Consider the following 14,791-nt stretch of genomic DNA (forward strand, 5'->3'; position numbering starts at 1 on the left):
TGCACTAATTAGTTTGTCCACATGGTGGCGACACTTGCCCTGGTCAGAAACGGAGGAGAAAGAACAACAACAAACTACTAAAGATGGCAAAACCAATAGACACCCAAGTTGACATGCTTGTATGAGGGCTAAAACTAACTTTTTGCCACACCTGCCAATGGCAAATGACTTAAAGTCCAAGTGAACCGGAAGTAGCAAGTGAGTTTTCTTCAGTGCTGTGACGTATTTCCAAGTGAAATGAATTATTGATTAGAGGGTTTTACTGAAGCGCTCATCCTCTCCATCTTTTGCTCATAGCAGACTTATGGTTGGAGGGGAGTGGTTAAGCATTTTCAAACCTAAGCCGTCAAACTGACATAATCTGAGAAGGAACGCCGTTTCCAGACTGTAAGTTACTTTTCAGATTTTAATTAAAGGAAATGTATGTAAGAAATGTATTTCAATTAATCATAAAATGGTCCTGATATGTCACTAGACATTAAGAAATCATGTTCATTTCAAACACCAATGACAACAGTAGTCTGTCCAGGATATTGTCATTTAAAAGTTGTTGTTGCAGTCCTCAACTGATGTTGATGTTGACATGTTGTGCTTTGGCCTGAAGCGCCACCCTCCACCTGTCGACCAATCACAAAGTCAGTTGTGGTTTTGCATCCGGGTTGCCAGCTTTGCTCTAGTTACCACAGCTGCAGCTACAAACGTTCCTGCTGATCCTGCAGCCTATCTGGCAACCTCGAGTCAGGGGCAAGGGGGAGAGGGGATACACCTGCAGTACCAGTTTTGGCCACAATCTTACATACACTTCCTTTAAAAATTACCGCAACATTTTTTTTTCCGTGTATTAACTTGCACATATTAATTGTTCACTATAAGACCTTTAATATGTGCTAACAAAGTAAATGGGGTCAATTTTGATTTTAATTTTTGATTTGATTTGAATAAAGTAGGTGAAGCCTTCACTGTATAAATGAAACAGATTAATCCTTATTTAATGTTACAAGTTATTCAGTCAAGAGCCGTGAGTGTTTTTTAAAGTCCCTATGAAATAAAAATGATTTCATTTTTGAAAACAATTAAGTTTAATTCAGGCATACCATTATCACCACTGACAGGGAAAGTGAATAGCACTAATTATCTCTTAATCACGGTATCTGTTAATGGGTGGGAGAGATTAGGCAGCAAGTGAAAATCTTGCCCTCAAAATTGATGTGTTAGAAGCAGGAAAAATTGCCTAGTTCAAGGATTTGAGCGAGTTTGATAAGGGCCAAATTGTGATTGCTAGACGACGGAGCATCTCCAAAAATGCAGCTCTTGTGGGGTGTTCCCGTTCTGCAGTGGTCAGTGTCCATTTAAAGTGGTCCAAGGAACAGTGGTGAACCAGCAACAGGGTCATGGGCGGCCAAGGCTCAATGATGCACGCAGGAGTGACGGCTGGCCTGTGTGGTCTGATCAAACAGACAAGGTATTGTTGCTCAAATTGCTCAAGAAGTTAATTCTGGTTCTGATAGAAAGGTGTCAGAATACACAGTGCATCGCAGTTTGTTGCATATGGGTCTGCATAGACGCAGACCAGTCAGGGTGCCCATGCTAACCCTTGTCCACCGCCAGAAAAAGCTCCAACAGTGGGCATGTGAACATCAGGACTTGACAATCGAGCAATAGAAGAAGGTGGCCTTGTCCGATGAATCACGTTTTCCTTTACATCACGTGGATGGCCAGTTTCCTGTGCTGGGGAACACATGGCACCATGACTATGGGGAGAAGGCAAGTCGGCGGAGACTGTGTGGGTAATGTTCTGCTGGGATACCATGGCTCCTGACATCCATGGGGTTGTTACTTTGACACATACCACCTACCTAAGCATTGTTGCAGACCATGTACATCCTTTCATGGAAACGTATTCCCTGGTGACTGTAGCATCATCTTTCAGCAGGATGCCCTGTCACAAAGCAAAAATGGTTTGAGGTGCACAACAATGAGTTTAAGGTATTGACTTGGCCTCCCCAGATTCCCCAGATCTGAATCCAATTAAGCATCTGTGGGATGTGCTGAACACAAAACTTACAGGACTTAAAGGATCTGCTGCTAACATCTTAGTGCCAGATACCACAGCACAGGGGCTTAGGGGTCTAGTGGTGTCCATCATCCATCCATCCATCCATCCCTCCCTCCCTCCCTCCCTCTCTCCCTCTCTCTCTCTCTCTCTCTCTCTCTCTCTCTCTCTCTCTCTCTCTCTCTCTCTCTATATATATATATATATATATATATATATATATATATATACACATAATGTAATGATAAAAATTCTACTTTCATATATTTTAGATTCATTCCACACTAACTGAAATATTTCAGGTCTTTTATTGTTTTAATACTGATGATTTTGGCATACAGCTCATGAAAACCCAAAATTCCTTTCTCAAAAAATTAGCATATTTCATCCGACCAATAAAAGAAAAGTGTTTTTAATACAAAAAAAGTTAACCTTCAAATAATTATGTTCAGTTATCCACTCAATACTTGGTCGGGAATCCTTTTGCAGAAATGACTGCTTCAATGCGGCGTGGCATGGAGGCAATCAGCCTGTGGCACTGCTGAGGTGTTATGGAGGCCCAGAATGCTTTGATAGCGGCCTTAAGCTCATCCAGAGTTTTGGGTCTTGCGTCTCTCAACTTTCTCTTCACAATATCCCACAGATTCTCTATGGGGTTCATGTTAGGGGAGTTGGCAGGCCAATTGAGCACAGTAATACCATGGTTAGTAAACCATTTACCAGTGGTTTTGGCACTGTGAGCAGGTGCCAGGTCGTGCTGAAAAACGAAATCTTCATCTCCATAAATCTTTTCAGCAGATGGAAGTATGAAGTGCTCCAGAATCTCCTGATAGCTAGCTGCATTGACCCTGCCCTTGATAAAACAAAGTGGACCAACACCAGCAGCTGACATGGCACCCCAGACCATCACTGACTGTAGGTACTTGACACTGGACTTCAGGCATTTTGGCATTTCCTTCTCCCCAGTCTTCCTCCAGACTCTGGCACCTTGCTTTCCGAATGACATGCAAAATTTGCTTTCATCCGAAAAAAGTACTTTGGACCACTGAGCAACAGTCCAGTGCTGCTTCTCTGTAGCCCAAAAGTGGATTGACCTGGGGAATGCGGCACCTGTAGCCCATTTCCTGCACAAGCCTGTGCACGGAGGCTTTGGATGTGTCTACTCTTCCGCAGGTACCCCAAGGTCTGGAATCGGTCCTTCTCCACAATCTTCCTCAGGGTCCGGTCACCTCTTCTCATTGTGCAGCGTTTTTTGCCACACTTTTTCCTTCCCACAGACATCCTACTGAGGTGCCTTGATACAGCACTCTGGGAACAGCCTATTCGTTCAGAAAGTTCTTTCTGTGTCTTACCCTCTCGCTTGAGGGTGTCAATGATGGCCTTCTAGATAGCAGTCAGGTCGGCAGTCTTTCCCATGATTGCGGTTTTGAGTAATGAACCAGGCTGGGAGTTTTTAAAAGCCTCAGGAATCTTTTGCAGGTGTTTAGAGTTAATTAATTGATTCAGATGATTAGGTTAATAGCTCGTTTAGAGAACCTTTTCATGATATGCTTATTTTTTGAGACAGGAATTTTGGGTTTTCATGAGCTGTATGCTCGTGAAGTATCATCGTATTGTGAAGATTTTAACGCACGGATTTCCGAAGTGAAGTAAAACAATGTTGACTGGGCATAGTGCTATATTTTTTCTGATCTACTGTTCTCCCTTCTACTGTTCTCCCAAACAATTAAGTCTACATTGTATTCATTACTGAAATGTAGGGCTGCTCCGATCACGATCGGCCGATCGTTAATGCGCATTTCTTGTCAGTAAAGCCGGTTCTCTAGTCAGCGGTAAATTTCCTCAGGTGCGGGATTTCACATAGTGCAGCTGTTACTACACAGAGCCGTTTATACGGCGTCATTCACTATCCTGCTCCTCATACATTTTTTAAAGTTAGAGATCAACCTTCTTAGTATTCAATCAATCCATTTTAAACAATAAAACAAGAAAAAAATTATATTATAATTGAATGCCTGTTTTTTCATTAGTTTTTTGTCAAAATTGTATAGGGTCGCTAACGACCCGAGGTGTGTAGGATTGTAGGCTGCGTATATTTTTTTGCACAATGATAAATTAATCTATAATGACAAAATGGTGCAATTCACCTTTATTCCACAAGGTGGCAATGTTTGATACGCAATGATGAAGTGACGTTTCTCTCATAGTTACCTCTGAGAGAAAACGAAACAATAATAATTATAATCTGCAAAACTTGAAATGTCTCAGTGATTTACTGCAGAGAGCAAGTACTAAACAATCAAATATTAGTGTCACTGTCTCTTGATGATGGATGTGCTCAAGAAGCTGTCAGTGATCAAAATATTGATTTTGAAGACGTTGAAAATGATTTTGGAGAAAATGCTCAAGATCGCGATGAGTCAGATGCTGAATCTACTGGTAAACGAGCTCTGACGAGGACATATGATGATGGTATTAAACATCTGATAACACTGAACCCTTCCAAGCTCCAAAAGGTAACGAAATAGGTTTTATTTTATTCTTCTGTAAATGTTACTCTAACATCAGGAGTTTTATTATCGCAACAGGTATGGTCTATCAACGTTAAATATAGATCCGGATCGCTAACGACCCGAATATGTAAGAATGTTTGGCGAAACAGTCATGCATTTAAGGGTTAACTGAGAATATGTGCAAATAAACGCTGAAAATGAATGTGAAATATGAAACGCGACTTGGCCATTCAAATTAATGATCAGAAGAACGCGTATCGACCACCGTTACTGTAAAATATGCACGTATGTCCATTTAAACTCAATTTTGGTCAAATGTGGATTATATCATTACATTGGCAAGAATATGGTTACATGTAAAGATGTTGTACCAAGTATGACAACACTACATTCAACTGCTTTTGAAATACGGTGTTTTTTCACTTCCTGAAAAGTAACCGTTTTGGACATACGTAAGTTTCATCGGGCAGCGACGATATATATATATTTATATATACACTCATCTAAAGGATTATTAGGAACATCATTAGGATAGCATCTTGCAGTGTATGGAGATTTGTGGGATGCATATTTAGAGCACGAAGCTCCCGTTCCACCACATCCCAAAGATACTCTATTGGGTTGAGATCTGGTGACTGTGGGGCCATTTTAGTACAGTAAACTCATTGTCATGTTCAAGAAACCAATTTGAAATTATTCAAGTTTTGTGACATGGTGCATTATCCTGCTGGAAGTAGCCATACATAGTGATGGTGGGATGGACATGATCAGTAACAATGCTCAGGTAGGCCGTGGCATTTAAACGATGCCCAATTGGCACTAAGGGGCCTAAAGTGCGCCAAGAAAACATCCCCCACACCATTACACCACCACCACCAGCCTGCACAGTGGTAACAAGACATGATGGATCCATGTTTTCATTCTGTTTACGCTAAAATCTTCCTCTACCATCTGAATATATTTCCTGTCGCCAACTGTCCAATTTTGGCGAGCTTGTGCAAATTATAGCCTCTTTTCTTATTTGTAGGGGATATGAGTGGTACCCAGTGGGGTCTTCTCCTGTTGAAGCAGAACCACCTCAAGATTGTGCATGTTGTGGCTTCAAAAATGCTTTGCTGCATACCTCGGTTGTAACGAGTGGTTATTTCAGTCAAAGTTGCTGTTCTATCAGCTTGAATCAGTCTGCCCATTCTCCCCTGACCTCTAGCATCAACAAGGCATTTTCGTGCACATGTGCAAGAAGGCTTACTGGGGGAAACGCATATTTGTGTAGGCCATGCTGCTAGCTGTCCCACCTGCTAGTGCATCTGTGCTGAAGGTCCCCTCGGACAGGGGGTAAAACAAGCGGCAATGGGAAGTCGAGGCCCACCCACAGGAGGGTGCCCTCGATGGGCTCAGAGGTGAACACAGCTCTTTCTCAGAAGATGGTAAGAGGACCAATCCTTCCCCCGGTGAGAGCATGTCAAGAGCAAATATGTCCCGCTGGTTTGCTCAAACGATCAGGCTTGGCTATGAGATTCAGTTTGCACAGGCTCTTCCCCACTTTCGGGGATCCCATGGTAGGTGGCAGTGCCCCTTTCATGCATGTGGAGGTCAACACTCCACTGGCGAAAGATGCGATTGAAACCATTCCTCCAGCCGAGAAGTCCAGCTTCTATAGCCCCTACTTCATTGTACCCAAGCAGACCGGTGGGTTACAACCTTCACAGGCTTACATTTAAGATATAAACAGCCAAACGCGTTTTTGAATGCGTTCGTCCATTGGATTGGTTTGCTGCGATAGACCTGAAGGATGCGTACTTTCATGTCTTTATTCTTCCCCAAAACAGAACGTTTCTACAGTTTGCCTATGAGGGGCAGGGAAACCAGTACACAGTACTCCCATTCACGTCTTCATAAAAGTTGTCGAGGCAGCCCTTTAGCCACTCAGGCAAATCAGGATTTGTGTTTTTTTTTGTTTGTTTTTTTGCTTTAGGCTACACCTTACGCACTTGAATTATTGGAACATCTGACACTTCAACATAAATATAAATAAACTACAAAACGAGCTCTCTGAGAAATACCCGCAACAGGTATGGTCTCTCTGGCACCCGCGCCCCAAACTGTGGAACCTACACAAGTGGGTTCTGGACGGGACAGAGAAGGTTTGAGGACCCTTCCACCTCACCAGTTTTTTACTCAGGTAAGTTTCTCAGTAAGCCTTGAGTTCCTCCAGCACTGTTGATGCCGACACCCGAGTGCATGCTCGCTTGGTCAGCCCTCATGTTAAGCTAGGTGCCTCCATGTGCATGATTCCCCCTCTGGGCAACCCCCACATGTTACCATTTCCATGCTAAGTCTCCTTAAGCACGTGTCTTCCCTTGGCAAGACAGCTTGCCATCCTTGATGTTGAAACTATCCATCCTGCGGTCTGGGTACCCGAAATGTTCCATATGCATCCCATACTCGAGTCATATGTGTATTCCCAAGTCCTCCCTGCAGTTCATAGGCATTGTGTTGCACATTTCCATGTGGGATTTGCTTCCCAGTGTACCTTGGTATTCAGCGTTAAGCCTAGCCCCTCGTTCATGCTAATCTCACGGCAGCGAGCTCAGGTCAGTGCAGTACGCTGCAAGACAGCCGTTGTGGCGAGCTTAGATTTGGACCCCCATTCTGTCAGTCACTGATTTAACTCAGAGTGACTGACTGAAAGGGAATGAAGAGAATGCAGATGTTACGTTCCCATACCACAACCGCTGTACTGCTAGTACGGCCAGGGCGCTCAGCCTTGGCTCCTCAGTAGGTAACAGAATGCGAGACTGCACACACAGCTCCTTATATACCCACGAAGTTGGGTATATAATTGTTTTGCCATTGGCTCGTTTTGTAGTTGATTTATATTTATGTTGAAGTATCAGATGTTCCAATAATTCAAGTGCGTAAGGTGTAGCCTAAAGCAAAAAAAAAAAAAAAAAGTAAAACACTTGAAGGGTTAGTTCACCCAAAAATGAAATTTCTGTCATTAATTACTTACCCTCATGTCGTTCAACAGCCGTAAGACCTCCATTCATTTTCAGAAAACAAATGTAGATATTTTTTGTTGAAATCCGATGGCTCAGAAAGGCCTTCATTGACACCAATGTCCTTTCCTCTCTCAAGGCCCAAGTTTTTGTTCATTTTGGGTGAACTAACACTTTAAGAATGTTATGCATTTTTTTTTTATCACAACCACAAAAACTCTTTATATATATATATATATATATATATATATATATATATATATATATATATATATATATATATATATATATATATATATATATATATATATATATATATATTAGACATGTGCCGTTTTTCGATAATGCGATTTATCACGATAATGAATATGCACGATATTGTTATCGTGTGCACTTTAAAATATCGTAAATAATAATTTATTAACAATTTATAATTTTTTTATAATGCACTCAAGAATACTTTGCCCATCAACCATGCTCAACACCGCTGTATTCTGCGTCAAAGGGACCCGCGCTCAGATGTAAACAAGCCCAACGTGCGTTTGCACATGACTGAACCAGTGAAGGAGACCCGCTGCTGAAGTGCCGCTCAGTGACAGCAGAGGGCGCTGATGAACGGCAGAATGCAGCCGGTTACCCCGGAAACCAGCAAACAAAAAAATGCGTGTAGTTTTTAAAACAGCCATTCGTTTTTGTAATCTCGTTGTTCATCACAGCACCAAATACTTAATACTTAACGACTTAATAGGCTATTTATTTTCAAATTTAAACATTTTTGTTTAAACATTCATGTTTTTATCTGGACTACAATACCCTAATAATTAGAACTGTTCTGATTATTTGTTATTGTTCAGTATAACTTTGAGATACGACTTCATTAGTTAACATGTTAATTCATTATTACCAAACTGACAATGAAAAATACTTATAAAGAATTAATCATTCTATGTTAATTTCTTAGTTATTTTTTAATAACATTAAAATAAATAATCAAAATAACTTTTTTAATGGACCTAAGATAAAACTAACAATGATCAGTATTTCTTAACTAACATTAACAAAAACATTATACTTTCTGTACCAAATATAGCTATTGCTCAATCTTAGTTAATGGATTAAATAATGAGACCTTATTGTAATTTGTTAGCCTACCTGTTGTTCTTTATAGCCTAATTCTTTTGCAATTTAATCTGTTTGAAAATTGTACTTTTACAGCTCTGGAAAAAATCAAGAGACCACTTAACATTGATTTCTCAAGAGTGGTCTCTTCATTTTTTTTTCCAGAGCTGTATATATTTTTGGTGCATTATTGTATTTAAATATTCAGTTATTTTTGTTTTTACAAAAATAGTTCTTAAAGCTGTTATGCTATGGCAACACTTTTTTTTGCAACTTATTTCAATATCGTGATAATATTGTATATCGTGATAAAACTTCATCAATTAATCGCAACATGAAAAATTGATATCGGCACATGCCTAATATATATATATATATATATATATATATATATATATATATATATATATATATATATATATATATATATATATATAGAAAGAGAGAGAGAGAGAGAGAGAGAGAGAGAGAGAGAGAGAGAGAGAGGGAGGGAGGGAGGGAGGGAGGGAGGGAGGGAGGGAGGGAGGGAGGAATGGATGGATGGATGGATGGATGGATGGATGGATGGATGGATGGATGGATGGATGGATAGATAGATAGATAGATAGATAGATAGATAGATAGATAGATAGATAGATAGATAGATAGATAGATAGATAGATAGATAGATAGATTAGATATGTGATTTCATGATTGCATCATGCAAACTACAGATAAATTAAGGCTGGAAAAAAATTTACAGGCCAAAGGATAATTCATTTATTATCCATGATACTCACACGTTAGAACATTGACCTCATTAATCCATGTTATGACGTCCTTGTGCTAAAATGTTCCCCTACGTCATCTCCCGTCTGTGCAATGTTTTCCTACTGATAGGAGGGCAGTGTTTTGTTCCCTATAATGGTTACCTGTGTGATTTGAACATGGCGAGCTGGTCCAAGATCAGTTCTGAAGGAAAACTTCCTCCCAGTTTGTGTAGTTATTCCCACAGGAGGCTTGTTTCCGTATCTCTGTCCCCCGAGTCGGGCTGTTTGGCTTCACGGCTGATGATTATAGACTTCAGCTTCATTAGCTGCTGTCTCTAGAGTAAAAAAGCCCATCAGCAACTGCTTTGGGCCTCTGTGTAATCTTCCAAAAGCAGCACATGGGAAGAGACAGAGCACCACTGAATAACAGTATGGAAACTGATGTGCAACACCTATGAAGCAGGGGATAAACAGAGCGGTAACAATTTCCTGGATGCTGACATCTGTAAACGAAATTGAAATGGTGATTGTCAAAATTGTCATAATTCAGACTTTTCATCTCATAATTAGTATTTAGTATGTCATAACTCATATTTATGAAATAATATATTTTTTTCCCCTCATGTGGCAGAAATGGGCTTCCATAAAAATATAATCAAACAGGCTTCAGAATACCAGTAGAGTGTACGTGTCTGCAGCTTCAGTTCAACACATGATAATGTTTTAAAAGAATTGCCCTAAAAGGGAAAAACATGTATCAAAATGATGATGCAATAATCATCACCCCCCCCCCCCCCCCCCCCCCCCATGCGGCCCTTCCAGCTATCAAACTGAAATTAGGGGGGCCGTAACACCATATCACACTCTGCTCAGAAACATCCCTGGAGCTGCTCTCATACAACAAGCACTCACAGTGAAGAGAAAGCACAGCGTCAATGCAGCGAGACAGGCTGTTTGAAAGGTAAAATATGGCACGATTAGCTCATGAAGCTCTGGTGGAGAACTGCCCAGTGTTTACTGTATTGTGATCAGTGACAGTGAGAAAATGGAAACAGATGTGCAAAAATTATCTCGATCCAGAGTGAGATTTCATTATACCACTGGAGTCACATGAATCCTGTGGCTTCATTGAATAGTGAAGGCTGTGTTTAACTCCACTTTTAGACATAGGCTAATAATCCAACAGGTTACACGAGATGTAAAACCCATGTGAATGACAAAAGACAACTGAAACACAGGGGTATACACAGGGAAACGAGAGCTAAGGAACATCAGGTGAGAACTAATCATGGTAACTATAGAAACTAACAAGGTACAAAGCAAACAGGAACTGAACACAAGAAGAGAACACAGAAACAAGGGGACAGGGGACACAAAACAGGAATCATGACAGCTGCAGGTTAACTCTACTTTTAGACACACTTGCAAACTTACCCTCGGGGGAATCCTCACCACCATTTTGAAATGCGTTGACTTCCTACATGGACGAGGGAAGTTTATTTGGACAGACTTTCAAACCCTTGATTTTGACCAAGTCTACTCAACATGTACACTTCATGCAGATCCATAGACCACATTGTCATGTCATCTCAACAACATGTCATGATTATGACGTAACAGTAGGTCACGACTCGGTTTAACTTCACATTAACTGCATGTAATATGTGTAGCTACTTTAAGCGGGGGGGGGGGGGGGGGGGGGTTAATGGTTAATGCTGTTTCATGCATACTGAGCTTTTTACACTGTTAAAGACTTGGATTCCCATCCTAAACATAGACAAAGTTTCAAAAACTAATGTTGGACGTTTGATGGAGTATTTCTGTGTTAAAAATACTCCTTCCGGTTTCTCAAAAGTTTCGGAGAGTTTTTTTTAGTATGGCCCGGGTTGACGTTAATAGATCAGAAGGTCCTTGTATGGGCCGTACGGGCTCTTCTTTCGGTAGGGTGCGCGCGCGCGCGTGACTAGAGCGAGAGAGGAAATGCACGCCCATAAACACTCTCTTAGGTGCAGATCCAGTCGATCCAGGCGCCACGCTCCACTTTTCATTATCTGTATTAGCTGAGCTCGATAGCAAATGAATTTCTCCACGCTTGAGGGCGTCACCGTCATTCTTTAGCTCCGCCCACACGATACGCCTCCAGGTGCTCATTTTTTTCCGGAAAGACTCGGTACAGCCCATATTTCTTTTATAAATATAATAAAACTAAAGACTTTTCGGAGATATGAAGGATACAATACTACTCTATAGGTACTCAAAAATTGACATGAGATTGACTGAAACTGAATCTTTCACCCCCCCCCCCCCCCCTTAAGCTCACTGTTTTTTAACAGTTATAGTTTATTATTATTTTTATCATTTTCATTTTTTTTTTACATTTAATATAAATGTATGAAATTTATATTTGTTTATATTTAACTTTTTAACAACCCAAGCATAGATACAGGCATATGGTGCATATAAATTCATATGAGGGAAAAAAACTATATAATAAATCAGTTCCTTTGTGGACTCCAAATGATCAAGGGCTTAGGGTGTTCCATTCAAACGCATTGCAATTGAATGTTTTGCAGTAGTAGGCACTTGTGCTACATAAGCGAGGAACACCCGAGTTAACAAGATGGAGGGAAGTTAGTGAGGGTAGCATAGGCTGCGTCCGTAAACTTAAAACTGCTGCCTTCAGAGGACGCATTCCAAGGTAGGGAGGCATCGAGGCACATTCGAATACAATATTATCTTCACTTTCTGTCACTTGAGATACTTTCACCAGATCGATTTTTGAAGACATAGATGTATCCTTCACTCAATATACCTTTGATATCCCACAATCCTGTGCTTTCCATTCTGTGACAGCTGAACTAGAACAATAAAGATGGCATCTGAAAGTTGCAGTTGCTGGTCTGTTTGTGTAAATGTACGTTTTTGACCAACTTCTGATGTAATTTCTAGCGAGAAATTACTATTGTAGTAAATACATATTTGCTTAGTTATCACCAAAGCTGTCTCAATTTTGCAGTTGATCATTAAAACGTTAAGGGCCATTTACACAGAAGGAGTTTTTCGATTCCAATGCGCTGTTCTATATTTTTTTCTATGTAAACACGTCCTAGATGGACGTGTGTAACCATTGCACTCAAGTTTTGCATCTTTTGTAGCGCCTCGCGCATGATAGGCTACAGCACTGTAAAAATGCAGAGCTCAAATTAAAATCAGTTTGACTTGCAGTTTGAAAAAACGCATCTCGAGACCTTGTGTTTTTCCCCATTCCCCATTCTCACGTTTTTTAAAATCAAGGACGTGTTCTGTGTGAAAAAGCCCTTATGCTGCCTCAGGAGTCTTTCATGAGGTACCTTTTTGGGCAAATGCTACCTGCAAAGTCTTTGCCTATAAAGCAACGAGGTAACAAGTCAGTTACCTACGTTTTTGGATGCAGCCATAAAAATTGGACTTAAATTCAGCCTCAAATGCAGGCCGCAGCCAAATAGTGCTCAACATATGCATACTTTAGAATCTCTTCTGAAGTCATCCTGGTACTTTTTTGCCTTCATGAGTACTGAGAATTTAGACTTATTTCTTTTTTCACATATTGTTTTTGGCCTACTAGGCTATAGTAACGTATATAGTGTATGCAATCGTTCTATGCATTCATGAAAAATCGCTAGCTCGCTAAATAGTAAGATTTTCTTATGAGAATCTGATTTCATAGAATTTTTGTATACCTTTTGTCCATATTATGTTTGGAATCCCTCTTTTTACCTACATGTTTTCTGTACAGTATAAAGCAACTGTGTGACTCAACATGATGTAATGAGAAATCTCGCCTGTATGTTCTTTTCTGGGCTCATAGTGGGTGGGAGTGAAAACGGGAGAGGGAAAGAGAGAGGGGGGTGGAAAATGAGGTGACATAATGGGTTGTGTGTAAGTGTACACTTAAAGAATACATCGACACAGGATCTGAGGGGAAGAAAATGTGCGCGCGCTCGTAACAGCGTAAAAGTGCTGTTACGCGGGGGTGGAGAGACAGAGGGTGAAAATAAAAGAGAGAGGGCAGAGTTTCTAATAATAACCCTGAAAGGGAACACAATGATTGAGGCACATAACACATGGAGAGAAGAGAAAAAACAGGGAGAAACCGTAAAATGAAACGCAGACTGGAGTGAGCAGCTCTACAAAAAAAAGGGGGGAAAAAGAGATAAGATAAGATGTGGAATTAATTAACATCTATCAGACACAAATGCACATTTCAGAACTGTTCTGTTTATGTTCACATCCCCACTGGGTAATTTCTAGCAAATAGCATTTCAGTGCTCTTATATGCCTATTTGTTCATCAACATCTGTAGGCTATAGTGTATATGTAATTATTAAAGATGTCTCAAAACAACATAAACCGAAATGACTCCAGATGAAAATGTGAACATTGGTCAGGTGTATGTGTGTACTGTCAGGGCACTAAAACATTTACAGGATTGCGGCAATGCTGTAAGTAATAAAGATGGCTGAGTGCTGCCCTCCTCTGGTGTGATGAAGGTAAGACTATCTTTCTCTCAAGACTGTCAGGCAGGGTCGTTCCTAGCCATTCTGATGCCCTAGGCGAAATCATTATTGGTGCCCCCAGTCAAATTTTAAAAAGCAACATTGCTATTACTAGTATTAATACATACATACATACATACATACATACATACAAAACTATATTTGTTAATAAGGATTAAAAGGAATACCAGTAATAGCCAGATGCCTGTACACTCAAAAAAAAATAAATAATAATAATTGGACAAACTTAATTTAGTTGAAGGCAGATTTTCTATCCAATAAATATGTGTAGCCCCAACTCATAAAAATCTAATTCATGCAATAAAATGTAATTGAGTTGGTTCAACTCAAATTAATTTAAGGGGGGGGGGGGGGGGGTGAAATGCTGTTTCATGCATACTGAGCTTTTTACACCTTTAAAGACTTGGATTCCCATCCTAAACATAGACAAAGTTTCAAAAACTAATGTTGGACGTTTGATGGAGTATTTCTGTGTCAAAAATACTCCTTCCGGTTTCTCACAAGTTTCGGCGAGTTTTTTTCGAGTATGGGTCTACTTGACATTAAATAGAGCGGAAGGTCCTTGTATGGGCTGTACAGGCTCTTCTCCCGGTAGGGTGCGCGCGCGCGTGACTAGAGGGAGAGAGAGGAAATGCACGCTGTAAACAGTCTCTCAGGTGCAGATCCAGTCGTCCGTGAACACTTATGACGCGCCGCGCTCCACTTTATTCCTATGGGTGACGTCGAGCGACTTCAACGCTTCAGCACAGCATTCCGGGAAGGCAGCGCTGCATTTGAACCGATTTGAACGCAGAAATTACGG

The sequence above is a fragment of the Pseudorasbora parva genome, chromosome 1, assembly GCF_024679245.1.
Source record: "Pseudorasbora parva isolate DD20220531a chromosome 1, ASM2467924v1, whole genome shotgun sequence".
In the NCBI taxonomy this organism is placed as follows: domain Eukaryota; kingdom Metazoa; phylum Chordata; class Actinopteri; order Cypriniformes; family Gobionidae; genus Pseudorasbora; species Pseudorasbora parva.